Source organism: Microcaecilia unicolor, unplaced genomic scaffold (assembly GCF_901765095.1).
Source record: "Microcaecilia unicolor unplaced genomic scaffold, aMicUni1.1, whole genome shotgun sequence".
NCBI lineage: Eukaryota > Metazoa > Chordata > Amphibia > Gymnophiona > Siphonopidae > Microcaecilia > Microcaecilia unicolor.
Window position 1 is genome coordinate 23,892 of NW_021963881.1, and position 6,011 is coordinate 29,902.

The 6,011-nt window shown below is 41.7% G+C and overlaps 1 long non-coding RNA gene across 1 annotated transcript; it reads left to right on the top strand.

The window, feature by feature from the left end:
* Positions 1–2,218: 2,218 nt before the first annotated feature.
* LOC115459693 lies at positions 2,219–5,600 on the top strand. The gene is made up of 3 exons (XR_003940320.1): positions 2,219–2,260; positions 3,559–3,691; positions 5,525–5,600. It is a non-coding gene; the product is annotated as an uncharacterized LOC115459693 (long non-coding RNA).
* Positions 5,601–6,011: the final 411 nt, after the last annotated feature.

Sequence of the window (6,011 nt, forward strand, 5' to 3'; positions counted from 1 at the left end):
AGAGAGAGAGGACACAGAACAGAAAAGGGTAGAGAGATAGAGAAACACTGGATAGGAGGGGAGAGACAGAGAGAGAGACAATAGGTGGAAGGATCAGGAGAAAGGGTAGATAGGTGGAAGGATGGGGAGAGAAGAGGGAAGATGCTGGATTGAAGGATGCAGAAAGAGGTGGAGAACACTGGAAGGATGAGGAGAAAAAGAGGGGAGCTGCTGGATGGAAAGGGGGGGAAGGACAGAGTAGTGGGTGAGGAAAAGGGAAAAGCCATAGGTAAAATGAAGTAAAAAGAAGGAAATTAAAGAATGGATAATAAGAAATGAATGAATCTGGACAGAGAGAGAGAGGCAGAAAAAATATTGAAGAAAACAAAGACGAAAAAGGAGAGAAAATGACAAATGGACAGAAACCCTGGCAAGAGAGTTAAGAGAAGACGAATGAAAGGCAGAATCAAGAGACTGGGAGCAACACAATTAAGAAAAAGTAATGCCAGACAACAAAGGTAATAAAATAAGTTATTTTTATTTAGGATAAAGTAATGTGGTAGCTGTGTTAATAAACCGTTTAATAAATGCAAGTAAAACACAAAAATATAAATAAGGTGATACATTCACTGATTTTAAAACATTTTGATTAGCTTTCAGAGACCAACACTTCCTTCCTCGGGTCAGGAAAGGATACCATAACAGCATTATACTGACCTGAGGCAGGAGGTTTTGGTCTCTGAAAGCTAATTGAAAAGGGTATTAGGCTATTAAATAAAATATTTTCTGAAATGACTGTGGTTAGAGGTATGCCAGGGGTGGGCCATGTAGTAGGTGGAGCCAATGTAAAGTGGGTGGGCTAGGGCTGTACTAAAATCTCCCTCTCAAAAATTGGGATCCCTTGGCACTCTGCTTTGTGTTATTTTGGCAGTAGAAAGTCAGGTGGGCTTATAGGGGGAGGGGAATGGTTCTTGGGATATGTTCTCTGTAAGTTTTTATTGTGCCATGTTGGAGTTTACTGTTTGGATTAGTCACTGTTGAAACAGGATGCTGGGCTTGATGGACCTTTGATCTGTCCCAGAGTGGCAATACTTATGTACTTATGTTTTTTTGTTCTGTTATGAAGCTTATCAACCAACATGTTTTGCTTTTAATAATGATTAAAACATAAAAATAAGTTTTGGATGTTACTGAATTCTATATTCGTCTCACTGTATTTCCAGTTTGGCACCATATAAGCCATTACAAGACAAAATATAAGAAACCAATGGACTACATTAGGGTTTATAGCCCATTTAATTATTTTCAACAATAGAGATCTTTTGACAGAAAATATTTTATTATTTTGAATTATAAACCACTTGTCCCTAAACCATGCTCAAACACAGAATAATCAATTTGTATCTAAAGTTAAACTTCTACAAAACAGATGAAGATGTGATTTCATGTGCCCGAATGAAAGGAGAGTTTAATTCTACTTCCATTTAATTTCAATATTCCATCATCTTTATACACCAGGCTTCCCAAGGCAGATTCCCATCAGGAAACGTATTCACTGAAATTTGGCTATCTGTATGGTATACAGTGTATTTATTTAGTTTTTAGTGTAGAAAAAAAGCACAAAATACAGAGTTTAAAATTGCTGTTTCTACCACTATAATATTTTTTAAGCTGCTTTAGTGGTATTCAATTGTTATTTTATGATATTTATCTACTATAGGAAGCTTTCAATAAATTAAAAAGCTGTCCAATAAGTAAAACAAAAACTTTTGTCCTCCACCTTTTAAGGCACTGCCTATTGAAACAGTTTTAGACTTGTTACAGATGGACCAACAATAAAAAAAATCAAAAACGATGAGGATGCAGCAGCTCATAGGTTTGCTTGCTTTGTTTTCAGTAAATGGGGATGACGGCTGCGCTGGGAAAGGGAAAACTTAGATTGTCCTAATTGGCTTCCTTGCTTACAGTGAACTAGATGACTCACTTCCACTCCTGTTTATTAAACCTCCTTGAAACCTCCTTGTCTCAATCAAACCTACTTGCATGCGCCAGTAGATCAGGTGACCTTTGATGCTGCTGGAACGTGTATCAGTGTGCCCTTGGTATAAGCTTCGATTATTATGGACATACTACCGCGCTTTCCTTTAAACGCAACTTCCTGTTTCCGGCAAGGGCGGGATGCTGATGGAGAGGGAAGTTATGTGGTGTGTGTAGTAGTATATCATAGGAGAGAGGGGCATCGGAGAAGGAAAGCTGTGGGATTTTTAGTGGGCGACCTCAGGTATGAGTTTGGATCGGGGGTTGTGTTTGAGGGAGAGTGTCGTATCGCGGAGAAGGAGGAGAGTGGAAGATACTGGGAGAGATGGCCGATCCCCGAATGCATGTGAGGAGACCGGTACCCCTATCGCGTGTGAGAGTATGGGTACAGTCGAATGCGTGTGCCTCTTTGCGATCCGTCCTTTACTTTTTTTCCCCCAAAAAGAAACCGTAGTATGTTTTTGGTGGTGGCTTTGATTTTTCTTCATGACGATCACGGATTCATTGTGTTCTCTTTGGATGTACCACTGTTTTCAGTGGTGCAATATGTGACATTTCATAAAAGTTGCATTTTACAGTGGGTAAATGTGGTATTGTGCTCCAACTTACGGCTGGTTTTTGTGAATTAAAGTTTACGTAGGATTTTAATAAGGTTTTAATTGCAAAAAGGTGAAACCAAACATGTGAACTAGGATTTACATGACATACAACTAATGTTATTTATAAGCGACTGGATTAGCCTGTCAGTAGGCATGTTAAGGTATTGGAGTTTTAGTTTGTGCGTTTTAATACGGAAAAGTAATTCTTGTGTCAACAGTAAGTTAACTCACATTTCTGGGGTTAGTGTAACTAGTTTATTGTGCTGTGCTAGTGTGGTTCTCGGTGTGGAGGTCCAGGATGTGGGGTCTCTAGTTTTCAAAGCAGCGTGGCCATACAGAGTGTAGTGTAGATATGGAGAAGTGCAAAGATCACTTTTAGCTCACTGTTTCTTCTCATTGACAGTGGTGGGGCTGGAGACGCCAGGGGTGAAATCACACAGGACACAGCTATATTCAGTCCTGTTAACACTGGTCCCAGAAATGTAGACTAAATTTGAGTTAGATGTTGGCATGCTTGGTTTTTTTTTTTTCAAGGTGGTATTAAGTTCATGTACCTTTTTTTGTTGCCTGCTAAAACTGACAAATGAAAGAGCCCAGACCTTATGCACCAGAGAAATGTGCCCCCCCCCCCCCCCCCCGCTTTTCCTGGGGAAGTAGCGTCTTTAGGAAATCCTTGCATGTTCAAGAGAAAACCTTGCAGATTTGTTCCTGTCCTGCAGGAGATGTGGATGCATGTGGCTGCAGCCAGCACATTATAGCCCATTAAAAAGTGGGGAGATATTGGCTGCAGAAACTGAACTGACCAGACAGACAATAAAGGTAGAAAAAAAAAAATAAAGTTTTGGTTTAGTGGTTTGACTATTCCAGCTTGGGAATCTGAATGTGCAGCATTTGATATTTTATTTTGCACAGTATAGGAGGATTTCTGTTTCTATTTTTCTAGTGCTGCATTACATGCGGAGTTGGGTTTCTTGGAGTTTTCCAGTTTAGTTTTTGTCTGCACACTTCTGTTTTTCTGATTTTTGGTCATTCTGAATTTGGCGAGACTTTAGCCGTGTTCATCAACTGTGACCAAGGTAAAGTATTTTTCTAGCATGATATTTCTGTGTAGGGATTTATAGCACTCTGGCTTGTTCTGAACAAAAGGTGTGTTCTGGTGTAATATTTGCAATGCTGCCTTTTTCTTAGACTTTGTGATAGGTTGCTGTGGGTATGGCTGATGTGTGGGCAAGTCCCTGGGTGGTTATCCTATTCTTTAATGATGGCCCTGCATATAGGTACCTCCATATTTGTTTTTAATTAATTTATTTTTTTTTTATGTTAGAAGAAAAAAAAATCACTGGCTGTAGAGTCAATTTTTCAGGCCTAAAACAAGCTAAGCACTGGAGTATCCAATCCAGTGCTCCTCACTGAGAGGGATGCTCCCTCGGGACCCCACTCAGCAGTTGTATTGGTGTTACTGTATTTAGGTTGGTAGGTTAGTAAGTGTATGTGTGGAACAGCATTGTGAATGGGTGAGGTCAGTTAAGAAAGGAGTGGCGTAGTGGATGGTATGGGGTTATTAGGTGAATGGAGAGTGGGTCGGTGAAGGGTAGAAGTGTTGAGTAGGTGGGGTGTGGGTGGGTCTTGGAGTAGTCCTCTCTCTGATTTGTGGAAGATTTTATGCAGTTTTCAGCCCCCTCCCTGGCACCCACACTCTGTACACCTTTTGAGCATCCCATACTCCATCCATCTTTTTTCCAGCCCCCCCTCCCTGCACCCACACTTCACCTTACAGCTCCCTCCCTATACATGGATACCATCCATATTTTTCCAACCGCTTCCCTAAACCCACTCTTCATCCACCTTTTAGCCCCTCCCCCCCCCCGTACAGATACCATCCACTTTTTCCAACCTCCCACACTCCAACCATCTTTTTCCAGTCCCCAGGCCCGCACTTACCAGTCCAGCACGTTGAAGTTCCTCTTTGGGGCAGGAAAGAACGCCACTCTTTCCTGCCTGCTGCCCGCTGTTCTGGCCAGTACCCCCCAAGGAGGTTTAATAAGACTTATTAAAACTGCTTGGTGCCCGCTTCTTCAAAATGGCCACACGAAGCTTCTCGTGGCAGCCTCACGAGATTGCTCTTTGCAGTCTTGGTGGCTGTTTTGAAAGAAGTGGTTGGCACTGGCCAAAGTGGCGGCAGCGGGCAGGAAAGAGGCTCGGGGGGAGATAAACCAGCTAGCCTGCCTTCTTAATTATCCCCATTACCGCAGGATAAATTGTGTAGTACCGTGTGAGTTTAAAAATTGGTGGGAACTACTATCTCTCTCCCTCTGAGAGCACTGCACGTGCCAGTGGATCATTGACCTCTGATCCGACTGTGCTCATCACCCAACTCAAATTCTGGGCAAAAAATGCAAATCCTGCTTGGCTAAGAAATTTTGCACAAATTCTGTGTTGTGCAGAATTCCGCCAGGAGTAGATAACAGAACTCTAACAGAAATATTCTTGACTTGCATTAGCAGACATGCATGACCTTGCTTTCACGTGCAAGCATGTTGTACTAAGAACAGGACTGTGCATCGGATCATGCTCCTAGTCTTAAGGGCTGCTTTTTCCCCTCTTGCATTTACCATGGGTGGGGGAGGTAAGGCTGAGGCTGGTGTAGGAGCTGTGAGCGCATGTTGGCTCATTGTTCTGAACTAGGTATGGTTTTCCTGATAGCTCTGTTCTGCTCCCCTCTGCTCTTGCACCCATTAGATGGGTATGTGTGGGTGGGATGAAGTAAGTTTCCTATTCTGGAGGTTGTTTTCCAAGCCCAGTAAGGATACAAGCTCTGTATTTCTAAGAGAAATTTCATGAGAATTAGAAATTTATGCCCACCCAACTTTCCTAGTTATATTATGAGTGTTCTTTGTCTTGTTTTTAAGGATTGATGGTCAACATGGTACATGCTGAAGCCTTTTCTCGTCCTTTAAGTCGCAATGAAATTGTTGGTTTAATTTTCGTTTGACAATTTTTGGTGCCGTGACGTATTTCACTATCAAGTGGATGGTAGATGCCATCGATCCCACTAGAAAGCAAAAAGTAGAAGCTCAAAAACAAGTAAGTTCTCCACATTATACTGCTGTTTAGAACCTGAATAACTACCTTCATGAAAATAGCAGGCAGTGCAAGGGAGATGGATTGTTTCTAGTTGTCCATACATAAAAAGAAATTTCATGCTGTCAGGACCAGGTGGTTAGGATACAGGAAGTGTTTATCTCCAGTAGCCATGTTAATTTACATAAATAATTGTGCCATCCAAATCATTATACACCAGAATGAGAATCTGCACCCTTAGGTCCTCTTTGAGAATGGCAGTTTTCCTTGGCAGATCTTAAACTGGAGAAGGCAAATGATTTATGTTTGGTGCTG